Below are 21,700 nucleotides of genomic sequence, written 5' to 3' on the forward strand. Positions count from 1 at the left end.
GCACACAGAAAGGTATCGTGTTGCGAAATCAGAAAAAAAATCAGAAAAAAAACACACACAGTTGGCGAATACCGCTCCGTGCAATTCGCTGTTATCCAGCGATTAAAGCCTCTAATGGTCCATGTCGAGATTTAAAACGCTCTCCTGTAACGCGCTGAGCGCTCTAATTCTTTGTTGAGAGACAGATGATCCTCACAAGCTGTTAATATTTGCGAGAGGAAATCAGGGCGCGAAAAATTTGTAAAGTTTACGTCGAATTAATGCATTCACTTTTACCGTTTATTAAATGAATGTCTTTTTTAAGTAAAACTTGTCTAGGGAGTAAGATGTAGATAGAAAGAGAGTGACGTGTCATAAGTTGAACTTCAGGTTGTCTAAAGCAAACTTGTTTTTTTTTTTTAATATTCTTCTGATATGTACATTTTTAAGGTATCATGATGATACCTTAAAAATGTACTGTACTGTGAGCTTGATTCACAACGCTGTTCTACTGTAGATTGGCGGGTATAGTATATAATTGAATATATGTTTAAAATACGCAATATTTTTATTAAATCCTTAACAAAAAAGATAGATTAATATATAAATTTAACAGGTTATGAATTCAATTCAAAATTCCAGTAACATAATACAAATCCGATTCGCTCGAGCGCTAAAACCTAACGCCATGCGGATTAAAAATTTTCATAAACTTACCGGATTAATATCTACAAGCGTTAGTAATTTACGAGCGCTCGTTTCGCTGTACATCGACGATCGGTCGTAAACATGTTTTATTGAGTTCTGCTGTGTACAGCGATGAATATTAAACGATCGCGAACGACGTACGCTTATTGAATTTTAAAGGACTCTGATATGGAGCCATGTTTTTTTTTTAATGAATTTATTTTCGGACAGTATTATAGCTTCGTAAAAAGGTATCGTTTTTCGAGTACAAACGGATTACACTTTTTTACGCGACCGTCGAACTAAATTGTTTTATAGGTGTATTGTAAACATATTTAAATATATTTTCATTTTAGTCTCGAATCCTTTTTAAGCTTTATTATTGAATCACTAAACATACTTTATAGCTTTGTAATCATATTGTACTTACGCAAATAACAATTACAATTTAATTTGGTTTAAAACTAGCTGTACCCGCGAATTCGTTCTCGTGGGAGATTGTATTTTTTAACAGCATGATCCTGATCCCAGCCAAATAATACTGCTTTCAAGCACTGTTGTGTTTGGTGAGTACGGTGACCAGAGCTCTTGGAGGTTATTGGGGGTAGGTTGGCAAAGCGCTTCCGATTCTTTCCGTATTGGAGGCGTCTAAAGTTACAGTAATCGCTAACCATCAGATGAACCGTACGCTTGATTACTGACCTAGTTACGAAACGTAACTCTCTCTCTTTCTATCTTCGCAAACTTATGTCTCCCTCTCAACTTCCGTTCGCGGCACCTGTCACACTTTTCGTAACGGTCTCGTCACGCATTCACGCGGGAAGCTAAAGAAGTTCTACTTCAATCGTATGATCTAAAGCACACTCGTTTTTTTGAAATTTCACCTCTATAAGATTTTATTCTTTCACGACCACAGTTTTGATTCTACGGAGTGACGCGTGACCATAGCGTCTGCAGCGCTGCAAAACTATCAGCGGTTTCAAAATGACAACCGTGGGAAGTCCCGAAGAATCACAAAAAAATTATTTCTACGTGTAACTCTTAGCTTCTTCTAGAGTTTTACAGTCTAAAAATAGTACGATAGTAAACAATTTTTTTTTAAAGATTGTCATGTACTAAAAGAGATAAATCTTTACTAGTCTAAAATTTACGGCTGGCTTTAGAGATAGATTATTTAGGTTATATCATCATTCATCAAAACCATAATTTCAGCCTATTGCAGTCCACTGCTGGACATAGGCCTCCACAAGTTCGTGCAAAAAATGGGGTGAACTCATGTGTTTTGCCCATAGTCACCACGCTAAGGCGGTTTGGTGACCGCAGGGCTGGCTTTATCGCACCAAAAAAGCTGCTGCCCGTCTTCGGTCTCTATATTTCAAAGCCAGCAGTTGGATGGTTATCCCGCCATCGGTCGGCTTTTTAATTTCCAAGGTGGTAGTGGAAGTGTGTTATTCCTTAGTCGCTTCTTACGACACCCACGAGAAGAGAGGGTGTGGCTATATTCTTTCTGCCATAACCACACAGCATTAGATTATATGGTCAACTAAAACCAATTATCGCTCAGTTTCAGAATCGAATAATAATAGCCTAAATTCTATTATTTTTTTTAAGTTCTCGTACATTATTGTATTCCAGTCCATTCCTTTGTCAGTTTCATCTAGTTGACAAAAGGTAGGACAGCATAGATAGCACGCTATTGGAATAGGGCTTCCTTTTGATGTTATAATCAAACCACACAGTTCACGTAGTTCTGGTGCTAAATTTTTGCACGAGGTCAAAGGTCGAGTAGATTTTTTTTTTTAAATTTGGAAATCGCAGTAATGTTTTAAAACCATTAAAACACAAATAACCGCTGCTACTGTATCGTGTCCAGTACCCAAAGGCTATCTGGAAGAAATCGCTATTTATCGATAAGATCGCCTTTGTACATCTTCTATTGTATCTTTCTTTATATGTGTCTGTATTTTGATGTACATTAAGAATAAATAAATAAATAAATAAATAAATGATTTTTTATATTTTTTATTTATTTATAGTTTATTGTACACCACAACTACATTTTAAACCTTTAACTACACTAAAATACTAATTAAAGGACAGTTACAGACTGTAAAGCACAATGGGCGAACTTATGGCTATTTAGCGATTTCTTCCAGACAACCCATGTAAAGGTTTTAAAATTGTTAGTTTTGAAATTGTTCCTATTTGTATTTTCGTAAATTTAAAGATATATCTGTGACCTTAGAAGAACTTAAAAATGGAAGATACAGCTTGTATTCTTGAGTCAAAGTTACGAAGTAATATAAAAATTATATTACCTGAAGTCACATCGCCGCTTGTGAGTTCCTCGTGAATATCTTTATTACATCGTCGAAAGCTCTAGTTATACGTTACAATACTTTGTCAAGTAGAAGGGAGGGCTAAGCCAGGGAATCTTTGAAGATTAAGCTTGGTGAAAAGTAAATTGTTAATCTCAGAGGAAGGGAGGATTTTCATTCGAATTATCTGATTACTTATTCGTGTTACCCCAATCTTGAATGTCTGGTACTTTTGAGCTAATACCATGCATAAATTTAATATATTCCGCACATAAATATGTGATTGTAAGCATGGCTGTCCAATACTAATGGAACGAGGATTTTTGATAAGCAAAAAATTTTTTATTTAATTCGATTCATGAAATCGACCCTAAGAGGGCTTAAAAAACAATAGAAATAGACTTTGTCTAGAAATACGGCTGGTTATGCTGGATGTGAATGCACATAAATATGTGATTGTAAGCATGGCTGTCCAATACTAATGGAACGAGGATTTTTGATAAGCAAAAAATTTTTGTATTTAATTCGATTCATGAAATCGACCCTAAGAGGGCTTAAAAAAACAATAGAATTAGACTTTGTCTAGAAATACGGCTGGTTATGCTGGATGTGAATGATGCTTCATACGTGCATCTACTTAATTCGACCACAATGTTAAAAATATAACTATTTTTTCCTCAACATCTGGAATAAAATCTGCTATTAAAATAATAAAGTTAAACTTTTCCCATTTATAAATTCCTTTTGCAAGAAACATTCTCAGTTGAAAGAAAACAACTTACTAACGTTTTCTTTTCAAGATGTTCAAGTTAATTCATTATAACAGACTTTGCTACGAGTATTGTGAAGTAGAAATTAAAAATTTAACTTAAAATTAATAACCTAATAATAACATAGTGCATTATTAGGATGAAAAATAGTTACCTAATTTTTATTATTCTTTTAAAAATTTTGATTACATAATTGTGTTTGCTCGCAAACGAAAAAAAACCGACTTAAATTATATCGACAAGTAATACAACGTAGATCGACAAAAAAATAGTCAAGTAACTACGCGTTATCAAAGATTACTCAAAAAGTAGTTATCAGATCTCGATAAAATGTATATGTGACCACATGATAAACATCAGATTTCGATTAAATTAAAAATTATCAAAATCGGTACACCCAGTAAAAAGTCATTGCGGATTTTCAAGAGTTTCCCTCGACTTCTCTGGGATCCCATCATCAGATCATGGTTTCCTTATCATGATACTAAACTAGGGATATTTGCTTTCCAACAAAAAAAGAATTAGCAAAATCGGTACATCCAGTAGAAAGTTATGCGGTATATATAATACAACGTAGGTCGACGAAAAAAGCGTCAAGTAAAAACGCATTATTAGATATAACTCGAAAGGTAGTTGTTAGATCTCAAATAAATTTAAATGGGACCAATTGACACACACCACCTTTCGATTAAAAAAAAAAATGTCGAAATCGGTCCACACGGTCAAAAGTTCTGATGTAACATACATAAAAAAAAATGCAGTCGAATTGAGAACCTCCTCCTTTTTTTGGAAGTCGGTTAAAAAGGAATTAATGTTACTACGTATATACTACTGTTGAACCATGAATACCTAAAAATGTTTATTAATTAAGTAAAATTGATATAATTTCAGACGATTCAGAGTGCTTTGAAGCCGACTTAATCCATAATTTATGTCGAGAATAAGTTTTTTTTAATTATACAATGATAGACTTGCGTTTGACCACTATTTCACCTGATGATAAGTAAAATGCGGTCTAAGATGGAGCACGCTTACCTAGATGTAACCTGTTCACTCGCGACTTAAAGATCCCCAGGCTATAGTTTTCCGGAAACACAGACGCTGGAGAGTTCCATTCTTTGGCCGTACGGATCAAGAATGTACTAGCGAATATAATAAGTGTTTATATACAATAAGGGTTTCAGACTTACTTCTGTAGAGACGAAGACACCATTGTCTAGACATATTTACTGAGTAAGGATGGATTGATGTATGAAGTACTCATTTAAAAATGATCTAATTTCATTTACGAATTCCCATTTAAATGCTTTCATATTTAATTTTATTTTTCAAATATTGTTTCACAACGTACGTGACTAATCTCAGAAATGATATAAACTTTCAATAACTACTAATTAATCAGAACAGTTATTTGTCACGACTGAAGGATTTTGTGTTTTATGTTATTTATTTGTTTAAATGTATTACTGCTATTCTTCAATTTTTTTAATTTTTTCTAACAACTAGATCGGCAAAGAAGCGCACGGCTCACCTGATGGTAAGCGATTACCGTAGCGTATAGATGTCTGCAACACCAGAAGCATCGCAAGCGCGTTGCCGACCTTACTTCCAATTCCATGAGCTCTGGTCATTATTTTAAGGGTTGCTCCATATTTTGAGCAGGAAATTTCCTGTTGTGTTCCTCAATTGTATTATGTAGTTAAAATATCTTATACAACAGCCCTGGCGAATTTTTTTTAATCCCACAAAGGTGACAAACAAGTGTACCGTCTGATGTTAAGTGGATACCGTGGCCTATGGACGCGTGTAACACCTTACTCACCACAGGAACACGACACTACTTGAAAGCAATAGTAGCCCGAGCGAGGCATTTGCATTTTGTACTAATATTTTTTTTCTGTTCTCAGTTTATGTTCTGGTAGGTCTGACTTTACTACAGAGAGCACGCAAAGCTCTTAAAAGTTACATTAATACCTGTTAACGTTACTTCCTCCCATCTGTCGTATTTATTTTTGAATTTTTATATATTATTACTAACGACCCACCCCGGCTTAGCACGGGTGCATTGCTGATACTAAATATACTACAGAATGTCTTTATTTATAGTATGAAGCTAGCTTAGAGCATGGTTATTAAAATAATAACAACAATCAAATATGCGTCGTTAGATTACACGTTGTTACAGAATGCGTTGAGGAAATAAAGGTTCACTGCTCGTTCCCCGTAGGTGATAGCGTGATAATTTGTAGCCTATATGTTGACCCGACTTCTTCATAATATTCGTGATGAATTTGAAGTAAATCCATGCAGTACTTTTTGAGTTTATCCCGGACATACATACAGACAAACAGACAAACAGACAAAAATTCTAAAAAATATATTTTTGGCTTCGGTATCGATAGTAGATCACACCCCAAGTATTCTTTTAAAAAAAATATTTAATGTACAGTTTTGACTTTCCTACCATTTTATTATATTATTATGTATAGATATTATATCTATCTAATATATAAAATTCTCGTGTCGCGTTGTTTGTAGTTAAGCTCCTCCGAAACGGCTTGACCGATTGTCATGAAATTTTGTGTGCATATTGGGTAGGTCTGAGAATCGAACAAAATCTATTTTTCATCCCCCTGAATTTTAAGGGTAGTCCACCCCTAACTTTTTTTTTAATTTTTAGATAAATTATTTTTATTTTTAAACGGTTTTATTTAGCTCACCCCGTTTGTTTTATTTTTTATTATTCTTGGGTCAAATTTAGTAATTCAAATTTCACCCTCTTCCTGTCAACCGATTAATCTGAAATTTTGTATACACTTTGGATTTTGCCGACAATACAATTATGTTTATTCATTATCATTATAAATTCAAGATGGCCGCCGCTACAAAATGGCGGATAATTTATGTTTTATTAATCCCATCAATATGGGTATCAAATGAAAGGGCTCAACAAGCAGAATACAATATACTATAAAAAATTGAAATCCAAGATGGCGGCCGCTACAAAATGGCGGATAACGTAGGTTTTATCGATCCCATCAATATGGGTATCAAATGAAAGTGCTCAACCAGTATAATCAATGTACTATATAAAATTAAAATCCAAGATGGCGGCCTCTACAAAATGGCGGATAACTTAGGTTTTATCAATCCCATCAACATGGGTATCAAATGAAAGGTCTCAACAAGTAGAATACAATTTACTATTCAAAATTGAAATCTAAGCTGGCCGCCGCTACCAAATGTCTGATAACAATTTTTTATCAATCCCACCAATATGGGTATTAAATAAAAGGGCTTGACAAGAAGAATACAGTGCACTATACAACCTCAATATTTAAGATGGGCCTTGCAATAATGAAGCACTAAATGAATTAAACAGAATGCGAAATAAAAACTAAAAAATAGAAAATAAAAATAGGTAAAAAAACTTTTTAAGTTAAACGGTTTTATGTTAAACATACATTGCAATGTTTAAGATAAATGTACTAAAAACCAAAAAATAATAAAATAGATACAGTCGTGGGAATTATAAACATGCATAGACTAGACTAAAATAAAACCGTGGGGCACGTCAATTGTCTACAAATTATCGACTTAATGAGCGATAGAAGAATCGTTTAATTCGTCGTTAAAATAGGCAGTTGGCCCGCAGACGGTGAGGAAATTACTTACTATTTTCTTGCTCATGGAAATTCCAATAGTTATACACTCCATGTAAATAAAAGAGATGTTTCAACTAGTTTATCGTTGGACATTCACACTGCTGGCTGGCGAGGAATCGTTTCACTGCTCGTAGTTTGTCTTTAATCGACAAAACATATGATAAAAGTACTACTCGCTCACCACTATGAAACCCTAAAACTCGCTTATAATCGAGCTTGCTAGCTTGTTTCCACATTCTAGCCCTACTTATCACACGTCCATCGTTGTCGGTTGAACAACTGCCTAATTATAATGTAACATTACAAAACAAACATTTTAATCAACGATTGTAGACAATTGACGTGCCCCACGGTTTTATTTTAGTCTAGTCTATGCATATGTTTATAATTCCCACGACTGTATCTATTTTATTATTTTTTGGTTTTTGGTACATTTATCTTAAACATTGCAATGTATGTTTAACATAAAACCGTTTAACTTAAAAAGTTTTTTTATTTTATTATGATGTGGCGTTGAAGAATACATACAACCTTAAATTTTCACCCTTCTACCACCAACCCCTATTTTTAAATAGCGTTTAGCGGCAAGACAACGTAAATTGTATTTGAGTATCATATATTAATACGCTAAGGTTCAGATGTTTGCCTCCCTTTGTAGAAAAAACTTCACAATTACTCCACATAAATTATATATTATTTTATAGATAATAATTACTTACTCTACCAGCATTTACAACAAAAACAAATATGATTACAACCGTAAATTAGAGTAAATCGTGAAACAAAACACTGACTTTGTTGTAAATTGTAAATTCTTCAAACAGATTAATTATTTTTCCTTCAGAATGGACATTAAAAATGAAGATGTAAGTAGATTTTCGTACCGAACGCCGCGGGTCTGTTAATCTGGAGAGTGGAAAAAAACAAATTATAATTAAAAGATAACAACTTGGGCCATTCGAGATTAATTCAGCGTGAAATCCATTTCTGCGACATTTGATAATTTTATTTCGGTGTACTGAGGTAGCTGCTTCGCTAATGTAAATGAATTTGAAAAGTATTCCGCGGACATTCGTTAAGTGAATCAAATTAATGGGAATTAAATTTCGAAGATTATTTTTTGTGAAATTATATTTTCGTGTTTAAAAATTTGGGATTGTTGTCATTAATGTATTTTAAACATATATCAAACAGTGGTTACTGCAGTAAAGAATATAGCCACCCCCTATCTTCCCATGGGTGTCGTAAGAGGCAACTAATGGATAACACAGTTCCACTACCAATTTGGAACTTAAAAAGCCAACCGGTGGCGGGATAACCACCCAACTGCTAGCTTCGAAATACACAGGCCGAAGACGGGCAGCAGCGTCTTTGGTGCGACAAAGCCAGCCCTGCGGTCACCAACCCGCCTGCCCAGCGTGGTGACTATGGGCACACACATGAGTTCATGCCATTTTGGCGCGAACTTGTGGAGTCCTATGTCCAACAGTGATGATGATGATAAAACACTTATCCGACCTCTCTGTGTAATGGTGTATGTGCCGTGTTGGCGGCGTCTAAACACTGACGGTCGTGGGTTCGATTCCCGCTCGGAGTGGATATTATTGTGTTTATACAAATATTTATTTCCAGTCTGGTTGTAAGTTCTTTTTGGTCTCCCCACCGTTTTAATTTATCAAGGCTAGATAAAATTAGTATTAAGATAACTTGAACCCGTCTTTTACTAAATTTATTGAACGAAATAAAGAAATTTGTAACAAATCTTAAGCCGGAAATTAAAAAAAAAAAACCAGGGGAAGTCAAAAGAGAAACTTGTTTATAAATATTTAAGCGTCTTTTCCTATCAAAGTCGCTGTTCCGGATCACGGGTACGCTTTGGTGTTTAACCATCGTTTATGTTTTCAAGAAACTAACGATCTAATTTCCTTTTACTTTAACTAGCTTTACTTATTAAAGAGTGTGTGTGTCAGCTCCGACGCACGACTGGAGTTTACTCCTTTAGATCGACTATTTAAATAAGAAAAAAAGGCTTACTAGTCTAAGAAAAAGATTTATACCGTATCAAATGGAAAATAAATGAAACATACATAATACATATAAACTGAGGTAGGGCACAGCAGGAATTTCCTGCTCAAAATATGGAGCAGCCCGACTGGGGTAGTACCTCGACCTTACAGAAGATCACAGCAAAATGTTACTGTTTTCAAGCAGTATTGTGTTCCTGTTGGTGAGTAAGGTGACCAGAGCTCCTGGGGGGATTGGGGATTGGGTCGGCAACGCGCTTGCGATGCTTCTGGTGTTGCAGGCGTCTATAAGCTACGGTAATCGCTTACCATCAGGTGAGCCGTATGCTTGTTTACCGACCTAGTGACATAAAAAAAATGAATCAAATTATATATTAGAAAACGTCGTAACGCAATCAATAGATGGCGTTACCACAAACGTAACGACGTCTTCGTTCAGTAGATTTTACTCCTCATATTTTTATCATATAAGGACCCTATATGAAAGATTTTAAAGGAGTAAACTGAACAAGTTTAAAAGCTTAAAGTTTATATTTTATATTATCACAGATCTGAATAGATTATTGCTGAGTAAGTTGTTTGAAACGGTTCAAAACGTACGATAAATTAAAATTTTCGATTAAATTCATTTAAATGAGATAATATTTTAGAAATACTAAAATAAACTTCTTTCATTAATGTTCGAAAGCTATTTAAAATTATCTAGAATAATTTTTTTGATTGTATCGCTATAGACCTGTGAATTTAATGTTTACTTTGATTCTTTATTAAAGATAATTTATAAAAAAGTCTAATATCCAAAAGTGGTATGGTAACTGTACGATTGTCTTTGCGATTTAATAACATCCTTTATTTTAGGTAAGTTCATCTTAATAAACTTACTAGGGTTTATTTTACCTCACGATCTTCCTCATATGTCGTGCCTCACTCAGCTGTAGACTTTAATCAACTAGTGTGATTAGTATTGTTATAGTTTTTACAACCACATTTATGTTTGGTTAGTTTATTTTTCGTTTCTCAAACAACCCAAGTACCAATCTTTTTACTCCAGATACATCTTCAATCTTACACTTCACAATTGTAAAGTGGGCTCGTAGGAGTTAAACAGTAAAAAAATATTTTTTTCATAACAGTATTAAACAAGTAGTACCATTCGACGTGCACAATCATCTGTTTTCCTTCTAGGCAAGATGAAAATCATTTATATTCATAAAAATTTTCAATGGTAAAAAACGTCAGACGCACGAGATTGTAAATTATGAAAACAAGCAGAGGCAAAGTTAGGCGCTAGTTCGAGCGGTGTCATTCGCAGGGTGCCGCGAGCGAACTACTATGCAGAAATATTAAGCAATTTTCTACACAAAACGAATAAATACCGAATTTGTTAAAGGTAACGATGAGTGAATATACATTACGATTTTCTTTTAAATTCTACCTTTGTTGGTAAAAAAATAAATAGCAATAGAAGAATATAATTCAGCAAGCCTTGATATTATTGAAAAATATTAATCCAAAGTTTATACAGTCGAATTAAAATATGACGAATTATATTTATACAACGATCCTTTTTAACTCTTATGATAAACCGACTAAGCTAGTCAACCATCAATATTACTTCAGTGGAGTAGCGTGGCGGATAAAGCTTCAACCAATCATCGTTTTAAAAAAAGGTTTTCACCCAGGTCTGTGATATTATCAAGCCGTTTAAAATTAGATCAGAATGACAATTCGTTAAAATTAATAGGAACACGCGAATGCTATGACACTTATTATCCTTCTCCTACATAGAAAGAAGCCCAGCAGTGAGATGTTACTGGCTGAATGCATACGTGCCTCAGAGAGCACGTTAAGCCGTCGGTCCCGGTTGTCATCATGTACACCTGATAGCAATCGTTACTCATAGTAGGGAATATATCCGCCAACCCGTATTGGAGCAGCGTGGTGGATTAAGCTCTGATCCTTCTCCTACATGGGGAAAGAGGCCTATGCCCAGTAGTGGGATATTACAGGTTGAAGCGAAAACATATGTGCGTTATATGACACTGAAACGAAATGGATGAACTTACAATATAATTTACGTTTGTGAAACACAAAACTTCAACTTTACTAAAGTTTTTATCTCAAAATAAGTTCAATGATATCAAATCTGAAATAAGGTCAACAGAGTGCAGCAAATCGATGCACAAGACACGTCCGGACAAAATTTTAAGGCACTAAAAAGGGATATATTTCATATGAGTTTTCACGCTGTACGCTTTTGGATATCGTCCAAAATATTTATCTCTGAAAAACTTCTTGCGTGCTCTACAACTCGTGTTCGAACGCTCATATCGTTGCCATTAAGAATATACAAACGTACTAAATTCATCTTTATTCTTAAGTTATAAGTACTAATGTTCTTTGTTATAAAACGTATATCATATTTATGTTTCGTCGTTCATTGTATAACAATGTCGTGTATTTACATTCTGTTCTGTGGGAAGCATATTCCGAAATCTATGAGGATTGTAGAGAGCATTTGTCTCATATGTGTACAAATGTTGTTTGTTTGCAAATAACATTAAATTAATTCTGATAATAATTTATGAGATAATAATGTTTTGTTTCAAAGACTACGCTTTTAAGTATTTAGTTACAAGCTATGTACATCTGCAACCTATTTTGCATATTATCATTTCCTCGTATGTCTTCTTAAAATAATTATTATACATATAGACCTTATATTATTCCATTATCAGAATTAATGTTTAGAGTTTTCTCGATGTTTTCTGTTAATTCATGTTAATTTTTGCTAATTTTGCATTTTTCTTTTTTGAATTTGGTATGTTTTTGAAGAATATACCTGGTCTCACTCTGGCTAGTAAATTAAGTAGTTGCGTATTGCTTAAAACGTTATACTTTTACTGTATTATCGACACATCATAAATATATACACTATAACTGATAATAACATGCTAATATAATAAGTGTTTTATCTGGAAGAAATGGCTAATTAGCCATAAGTCAGCCCATTATTGTGGTGCCACATATTTGTGGTGTACAATAAAGTATAAAATAAAATAAAAATAAGTAATAACATAATGATACATTGTTGACACAGAAGCATATCTATGCCCACGTATTGTTCTATTAAACCAAAATAGTTTCTAGAATTAGTCCTTGTGGAACAGCTATTAGTAACTAACATTTACGGCTTCGGTCGCATTTTTAATGAAATGTATTCTATGTTACTTATAATACCTCCAAGAATATGTGTACAAAGTTTCACGATGATCGGTCGAGTAGTTTTCGCGTAAAAGCGTAACAAACAAATTTGTATTCACATTTTATTATATTAGTAGGGATGTACTATATATGACATATTTGGAAAGAGAATGCTAGTTAATATATACCTATCTCATTTCAAAATCGTACCAAAATTTTTTCAATTTCATTAAGAAGAAAATCTCACAATAAGGATGAAATTGTTAATACAATTATTGCAGAAATTCAAACCATTTAATGAATACTATGTGATAATAACAAAACGAAATCAGAATCATTCGGAACGGCTGCCCGCTTCTGAATACCACCTCCATAATAGTTATTTCTGTTTATAGCTTCTGCGTAATATGTTCTTGATTAAATAAGATATCAAACGATATGAATCCTTATTACTTTTGCAGTAAATATCATTTTACTTTAAAGATTCGATAATAGTTACCAGTTGATTTCTAAAGGAAGCCACCAAATGTTAGTAAATTTCAATTGAAGATTGTTTCGTAAGTCAATAGTTTAGGGAGGCGGTATGTGATTTCTTGATAAGTACAGGTTATATTTAGTTTGGCTTTAGTTACCTACTTGTTTTCAGAATAATATTCAATGCTCATTGTTGAATTCTACATTCGTGACAAATATTTTTAGTCAGCCTCAGAGTCACATCAGCGTACTGCAGTCCACTCCTGGACTTGGTCTCCCCAACTTCGCACCAGACTCTTGTATCGGTAATATAATCGTATGAAGTAAAGTATATTTGTATCCAGGATTAAGACAATTATTTACCAAAATATATTTAAGATCATCGAAAATATCAGTGCTTCTATCGTTACTAGTGCATTATTTCCGCACAAAATGATTTGTTGGGGTAGGGCAAAGCCCGTCTGGGAAAGTATCCCGACCTCACAGAAGACCACAGCTAAATAATACATATAATATATAAAAATATAATCACGCCTCTTTCCCGTAGGGGTAGGCAGAGACCACTTCTTTCCACTTGCTACGATCCTTACATATTTGTTTCGCTTCGTCCACTTTCATTATTCCCTTCATACAGCTAAATAATACTGTTTTCAAATAGCGTTGTGTTTCAGTAGTGAGAAATATAAATGTTAAATATATATAAAATTAAACCGCTTTCTGCGCCGGGGTTGTGAGTTCGATTCCCACCCCGAGTCCGGGTGTAATATATTATATTGCATAGCTTCTATCGCGGGCCTTGAGCGCGGGGACCGAATCCAGAAATTCCGTAACGAAAAAAACCTCACGCTCCCCACTCCGACGGGCACGGAGGTGTGGCTTGAAGGCCGTGCATCGTCTAACGTCGTTTCAGTTCGGCAGTCTTCGACACGGCGTTGTGTGCGTGCGTTAAGTCGCAAACTTATGTTTCTTATTTCAGTTATCATAAACCTATAGTTTCAATGATAAATATTCCTGAATAACCAACAGCTACTGTAAGATAATAAAACCCACATGTATTGTTTATTTATATATGTATTATTTATACGTTTGTTTATCGAAAAATAAAAAAATTATGTAGCTATACCAGTCGGCTGTTACCTATAACACAAGCATTAAGTTACTTACTTTAGGAACAGATGACCGTGTGTGTATGTTATAAATGTTTCCTATTATTTATTTATTATAGTAGTCAGAAAGGTGGCCAGAGCTTCTGGGGAGGGTCATTGGTAGTGTTGGTAACACGCTTGCAATACTTTTAGTGTTGTAACTATCAGGTTGTAGGCTTCGCCGACCTAGTGGTAAAAAAATAGAGTAAGGGAGAACTAAAAATGGAAAATAAAGGATGAAATAACAAGTGACAGTATTGTTTTCTAATGTTTACGCGAATTTTACTCATTTAATAAAACACTTTTTTCGGATTTTATCGCGGTTTATTGTTAACTTTTGATTCCCGACGTTTCGGATACTTTACAGCAACCATGGTCACGGGAGGACTCCTCCCAGGACAGTCCTCCCGTGACCATGGTTGCTGTAAAGTATCCGAAACGTCGGGAATCAAAAGTTAACAATAAACCGCGATAAAATCCGAAAAAAGTGTTTTATTAAGTGACAGTAATTATTTCATACTGTTTCATAGTAATTTTATTTCTCTGGTTGAACAGGATATAGAGGAATTGTAGTAAGGTTGCCTGGAAGAGATCGCTATAAGCGATAAGGCCGCCTTTGCATACATTATTTGTTTTTGTATCTAATCGTTCTAAAATGTATCTTCTTTTTTGTGCGTGCAATAAAGTTTAATAAATAAATCAAAAAATAAAATAATATAAGCTACTAACGGCTAGTTATAATAGGTTTAATTATTATTCTCAAGATTAACAATATCCTTTGCCAGACGTACCTCTGTGTTCATGAAATTGGAAATACTACACACACACTAAAACCGTATTTCTATTATTGTTACAATGATTTGTGCGTCCAATTTCAAACAAATTCCTGGTAATAATGTAAGTGGTAATAAATAGTGTGTATATAAAAAAGACGTAAATTGGTGATTTTTCATTACTATGGATATCTTTCGTTAATAAAGCCCGAAACGAATCAAAGAAATTACTGCGTAGAAAACCATTATCAAAGAGATTGGACCATTCATATTACATTTCACAAATAAATTATGACTGATATTTGTAACCGACTTCAAGAAAAGATGGAAGTTTTCCTTATAGCTTTTTACAATGTGTACCGATTTTTTTTAATCCAAGGCTGGTGCTTGGCTTGTGGTTCCATTTAAATTTGATCGATATCTGACGAATACTTTTTGAGCTATATCTAATACGTACTTAGTTGACTATTTATTTGACTACCAACGTATAATTTGTCGATGTTAATTGAAGCCGGTTTTTTTTTTGTTACTACGTACCTATAATAAAGCTGTGGTATGTGGTTAATTCAATGTTTTGTTGTTGTTGTTTTATCGCATTTTTGTTTCATCATCATCATCATCATTTCAGCCTATTGTAGTCCACCGCTGGACATAGGCCTCCACAAGTTCGCGCCAAAAATGGCGCAAACTCATGTGTGTTGCCCATAGTCGCAGGGCTGGCTTTGTCGCACTGAAGACGCTGCTGCCCGTCTTCGACCTGCCTTGATTTCAAAGCCAGCAGTTGGATGGTTATCCCGCCATCGGTCGGCCTTTTAAGTTCCAAGGTGGTGAAACTGTGTTATCCCTTAGTCGCCTCTTACGACACCCATTTATTTATTTATTTGCATTTTTGTTTAGTGGCACTACATTTTAGTTTTTTATAAATTTCAATATCTCCTTGAATGATATATTTTTTATTTGATTTAAGTAAGATTCAGAATGTTCATAATTTTAGGTTCTTGAAGCCAAAAGTATTTTTATTGCAGTGACGACGCAATCCTCGCATATTTTACAGCAATATCATCGAGTTATTGCCGGCGACGGACATTCATAGCGCTGCAGAATTTCATTGAGCTACGCGTCTGTGAAGCAAAGGTACTTGTATTTGTGACTACAAGAATGATTGTGACAGCGTGACAAGCTATAAATCACTATATCTTTGTCTATATAATAAGCTTTTAAGATTTGATTCATATCCCCAATTCAAATTAATGGTCTGATAAGGTCTGGTTAGATTTAAGTTTTAACCGGGGTAGGGTACAGAAGGAAATTTCCTGCTCAAAATATGGAGCAGCCCGACTGGGGTAGTACCTCGGCCTTACAGAAGATCACAGCTAAATAATGCTGCTTTCAAGCAGTGTTGTATTCCTGTTGGTAAGTAAGGTGACCAGAGTGACTGGGTGGAATTGAGGGTAGATTCGCCAACGCGCTTATGATGCTTCTAGTGTTTCAAATGTCTATAAGCTACCGTAATCGCTTACCGTCAGGTGAACCGTACGCTTGTTTACCGACCTAGTTATAAAAAAAAAAAATTGCTCTCATTTGATAATGAGATTAGTGTAGTCTGTAAAATATCATGTTCAAAGCAAGAATTATCATGAGCCGTCAGAAAATTAGAAAATAATTTTTACCCAAGTATTTGTAATCTATCACCCATATAATAAAAACGATGAAATTAAGAAATATAAGTATAACATATATAAAGAGCCAAACATGTTTTGTTACGTATTTTTAAACATTTACTACTCAATATCTAAATAAATAATCATATCTATTTACATAATATCCATTATCGTAATATAACAAGGGATTGTTTGTTTATGTAACTTAAACCTGACCAAGCATAGCTAGCTCGCATTGACTGAGCCTGTTGCAATTGAACTGAAAACAATTTTAACTGGAAAATGCAATTCCGCACTTCTGCCTGATATATAGTTATTTCTTGGCAGAGATTGGTTTTTCATTGATGTCTCATAATTTTTGTTTTATTTTTAACTTTGACGTTTTTATCGATTGGCAACAAAGTGGTAAAATATTGTATTATTAAAATAAATATAACATAAGCTGAAATGTTACATACGTTTATCATTTCAGCCTATCACAGTCCACTGCTGGACACAGGCCTCCACAAATTCGTGCCAAAAATGGCGTAAACTCATGTGTTTTGCCCATAGTCACCACGCTGCGCAGACGGGTTGGTGACTCAGTACTCGCTTTGTTGCACCGAAGACGCTGCTGCCCGTCTTCGGCCTGTGTATTTCAAAACCATCAGTTTGATGGTCATCCCGCTATCGGTCGGCCTTTTAAGTTCCAAGGTGGTAGTGGAACTGTGTTATCCCTAATATACGTTGCCCTAACCAAAATTCCATTCTATCTGAGTTCATACAGAATTTCTCATAAGTTAAATAATGGTGGAAACTACATACTTTATTTTTCGTTGTTGTTCGGTAACATAAAGATATATATATCTCTTCAGTAAAACTATCACATTAATGTTTTATTTAGCAAATTAAATAGCCATGTGTTAATGTAATTAAATTAATTGATTTCACTCATTATCTGTAAACGAGAAAACTTATATACACAGCGTAGGTAACAACGTTATCAAGATTACACGGACAATTTAAATGAAAATGTATTTTAAGTTACCACTGACACACAGTCCCGATACGAAACGTTGAGTTTATTAACATTTCAGTTACATTAAACTTCGAAGAACAGGTAAAATCTCACTTCGAACAATATCGAGCTGTGTGATGTGAGGAATAGAGCATAAAATCAAATGAAGGAATATTTAATCAAAACTAATTAAATTTATTTAATAAGTGTAACAATATATCAAGAGAAGACACGACAAATTACTATGTAGTGTTAATATGTTATTATATGAATATTTTCGTTGATGAAATACTTCACCGTATGCTCGTTTTCCAAGTTTTTAAAATAGTGTGATTAATTTATAACAGAAGTTGTATACTAACCAAATCGCAAGCGAGTTCAGGAAAAACGACGATTCACCTTGTAAAATCCCACAGCTGGGCATAGGCCTCTTTCTCCGTGTAGAGGAAGGATTGGAATTTAATCCACCACACTACTCCACTGCAAGGTGGCAGATATATTTTTTTCTATGAGTAACAATCGCTATTATGTGTTTATGACAACAACAGGTACCGACCGCTTAACGCGTTCTTCAAGGCAACGAGGGGAAAACCAAATGACCAGACAGACAAACCGTAAAGAAATATTTTGTACAAATTCAAATATCCATCCCGAGCGGGAATCCAACCCGCAAACCGCCGCGTTGGACGCGTAAATGGCACACGTAACAGTACACGAGAATGGTTGTTAGACTTCCAAAAACAGCTTAAGATTATTTAGCTCAACCATCCAGGAATCAATTTATAGATAAAATATATAAAATGTGTATCATTTTTTAAAAATAAATCTAGGATTACGAACACGAGTTATACTAATAAGAAGAAATCAATTTAGCTTATATACGCCTACAAAACGAGGAGAACAGCAAGCGTGTTGCTAACTCTATCCCCACTATCAATACACATACACAAGCTAACCTAGGATCTCTCCACTATCCTCGGACGGGATCTCTCACTGCCGAGTGTTGTAAAAGGCATGCTCGACAGTGAGAGATCGTGGCAGGCGGCGGTCTTCCTTCTGCGAAGAGGTAATGACGCAGAAGGAGGCCGCGGAGCGGGCCAGGGAAACCGACGTCTCCGCTGACCCACTCCGGCGCAGACGAACGGGGGCAAGAAGGAGACGTTTTGCCCACCTCCTCCCCCCTCGTAATAGTGGGGTCACCGGCCGATAGTCGGGAGACCGAACGACACGACCCCACACGTCTGAGGGGTGGCCTTGTTGTGAGCGAGGCCACCCCACCATTGTATCGGGGCCTGGTGTCTTTGTCCGGACCTACCGCCGGGGCGCGGTGGGGAATGCTACCGCGACCCCATCTCGCTCCACCCAGGCGGACGACTGCTCATACGTGGTGTTTTTTTTTGTCAGTAGGAGTCTGACATAACCCTCTGGCTCCCCCGCGCCGGAGGGTATCCATGATGGATTTTCTTCACGTAAAAAAAAGGATCTCTCCACCAACGTCAACTTAATATTAAAATTATTAGAATTCTTTTTTATGTATAAAATATTCTTTTACAAATAAATAGAATAAAAAAGGGTCTCATAATAAAATAGACAAACTTCACTATTGGGCTAGTAAAATTATCTACGTATTAAACATAATCACACCTTTAAAAAATAAGCGGTTATTGATTTTTTTTCAACATACATGTCCATATATATTGTTAATAAATACATAGATCAGTTTGAGGTTAGGTAGAGTTTTGAAAACCGCAGTATTCCGTGATTGAATCAACTGGTTTTCCTCGTCCACTTTCAAAAGAATAATCAAATTGGACTTCAGAGCCATCGACGTACTATCGTTGATAGAATAGTATTATTGAATCGAATCCAACTTGATACAATTAAACTTTTCTAAAATAATGCTGAGATTTTTGTAAGATCGAGTAAATATTAGAATATCCGAAAATGTAAAACGCTAACGTAATCGTATATACTCAGAAAATTTAAGTCCATACTAAAACTATTACTACTTACGTATTATAAATTTAAAAATCGGGCAAGTGCGAGTCGGACTCGCACACGTAGAGTTCCGTACCATTGACTAAACTAAATATAATAATAAATGTTATGCGAACTATTTAACTTCCGGGCAAAGAGCGACCAAAAATCACTTTTGTTGTATGATAGCCCCCGCCCCCCTAAAATTTCAATTTGTTTTTAGTATTTTTTGTTATAGCGGCAACAGAAATACATAATGTGGAAAAATTTCAACTGTCTAGCTATCGCGGCTTTTGAGATACAGCCTGGTGACAGACAGACAGACAGACGGACGAACGGACGGATAGTGAAGTCTTAGTAATAGGGTCCCGTTTCTCGTCATTAGTAAAGATTATATCCTCTTTTCAATACGATGTTGAAAGATTTCTACAGCTTCCATAAGGTTGAGTTGAAAAGCTTTGATTAATAAATAATAACTTGTAATATTCTGATACAGTATCCAAATCTTTGGTCATATATGTACCTATATCACTGTTTTCAACCGACTTCCAAAAAAGGATTCAAAAAGGAGTTTTCAATTCTTTTTAATGTATGTTATCTCAGAACTTTTGACTGTTATAAAATGACTGTTGTAAAAAGTGTGTTGCTTAAATGTTAGCACTCTGCACTTCTTCTCTATATAAACTATAAGTGTGCGAAATTTCATACTCCTCCGTGCGCGCGATTTTCGTAAAAAGTGGTACAAAGTTTATACTTTACGTTATAATATATAGATTAATTAATGTATTTGTCAGCAATAGCACTGTCGTACGCAATTAGAAAGGAATTTATAAACAACAGCTGCAACGACCGCGCCACCTAGCACATCGTTCGATAGTCATCTACCTTCATTTATTATATTACTCGAGTTATTCTGACGTGTACGAAACGAACGGTGCAACCGCCGCTAAGGCAGTCTTGGCTCTGGCTTGGCACGATACACTTGTTGTATCCTGCTAGTAGCTTAACCTAGACTCGTTCAATAATTAATTTGTGCAAACGAATTGATTGTTATCTATTACGATTAATTTGGCTACGCGAGGCGTATAACTCGAGCAGTGAAGGTGAGCGTTGATGCGCATCTCAAAGGGGATCTCTTTAAACCTACACCTGGGTCGCAAGTCCTAGGCACTGCTCTGAGTTTCTCCCTCCGCCACACGATAGACTCGATCGGAACTCCAAAGACCGTGCACGCATACACGTGTTCGGTGTACGTTACAATTTTGTTATAATCTTTTTAAGTACTACCTACATAATATTGTAAAGAGTGCGAGTATAACCTACGCCCGCGCCCTGCAAATATAGAAAAGGAGCTTCCAATCAGTCGAAAGACTACATATTTTTTTTTTAAATATTATCATAACAAATACATTTATCTTAAAAACGAACATGTGTAAAGGTAGGGATTTTCGTAATTAATTGTACAAAGTTTATACTTCACGTTTTGATATATATAGATTAATTAATGTAATTTTTTTTTAAATATTATCATAACATAATTTTATCAAAAAAACGAACATGTGTAAAACTAGGGATTTTCTTAATTAATTTTCTTTTAATTAATTAAAAATAAACAATTATTTATAGTTTTCCAATGTTAACGCGAATTTCACTCATTATAATGAACACTCTTTCGGATTTAATCGCGGTTTATTAGGTTTTTTACGTGACCGACGTTTCGGACACTTTACAGCAACTGAAAAAGTTGTATCATTAATATTTATTTACTAACAAAAATGAATAAACAAAGTTAGGCTGTCATAACGAACGAACGTAGACGAACGGCGTGTGATCGATTCAAAGGTGCCTTTGAAGCCTATTTGAATAAAGTAAATGTTGAATTAAATTTTGATAAATTCAAACTATTGTAAGAAAATCTTTAGTAAATTTTCAAAAAACAATAAAAATACTCAGAATAAATATACGTTCAGAATTCCCTAGTTTCATTGCAGCGGTCAAGCAAAGGCAGTCACGGTCGGACGATCAC

General features: G+C 34.9%; 1 long non-coding RNA gene across 1 annotated transcript; it reads right to left on the reverse strand.

Moving 5' to 3' along the window:
• Positions 1–9,627: 9,627 nt before the first annotated feature.
• Positions 9,628–21,410, reverse strand: LOC123655048. The gene is made up of 4 exons (XR_006743310.1): positions 21,341–21,410; positions 20,650–20,655; positions 20,152–20,161; positions 9,628–9,640 (listed from the first exon to the last, which is right to left on the reverse strand). It is a non-coding gene; the product is annotated as an uncharacterized LOC123655048 (long non-coding RNA).
• Positions 21,411–21,700: the final 290 nt, after the last annotated feature.

This window comes from Melitaea cinxia, chromosome 7 (assembly GCF_905220565.1).
Source record: "Melitaea cinxia chromosome 7, ilMelCinx1.1, whole genome shotgun sequence".
Lineage (NCBI taxonomy): Eukaryota > Metazoa > Arthropoda > Insecta > Lepidoptera > Nymphalidae > Melitaea > Melitaea cinxia.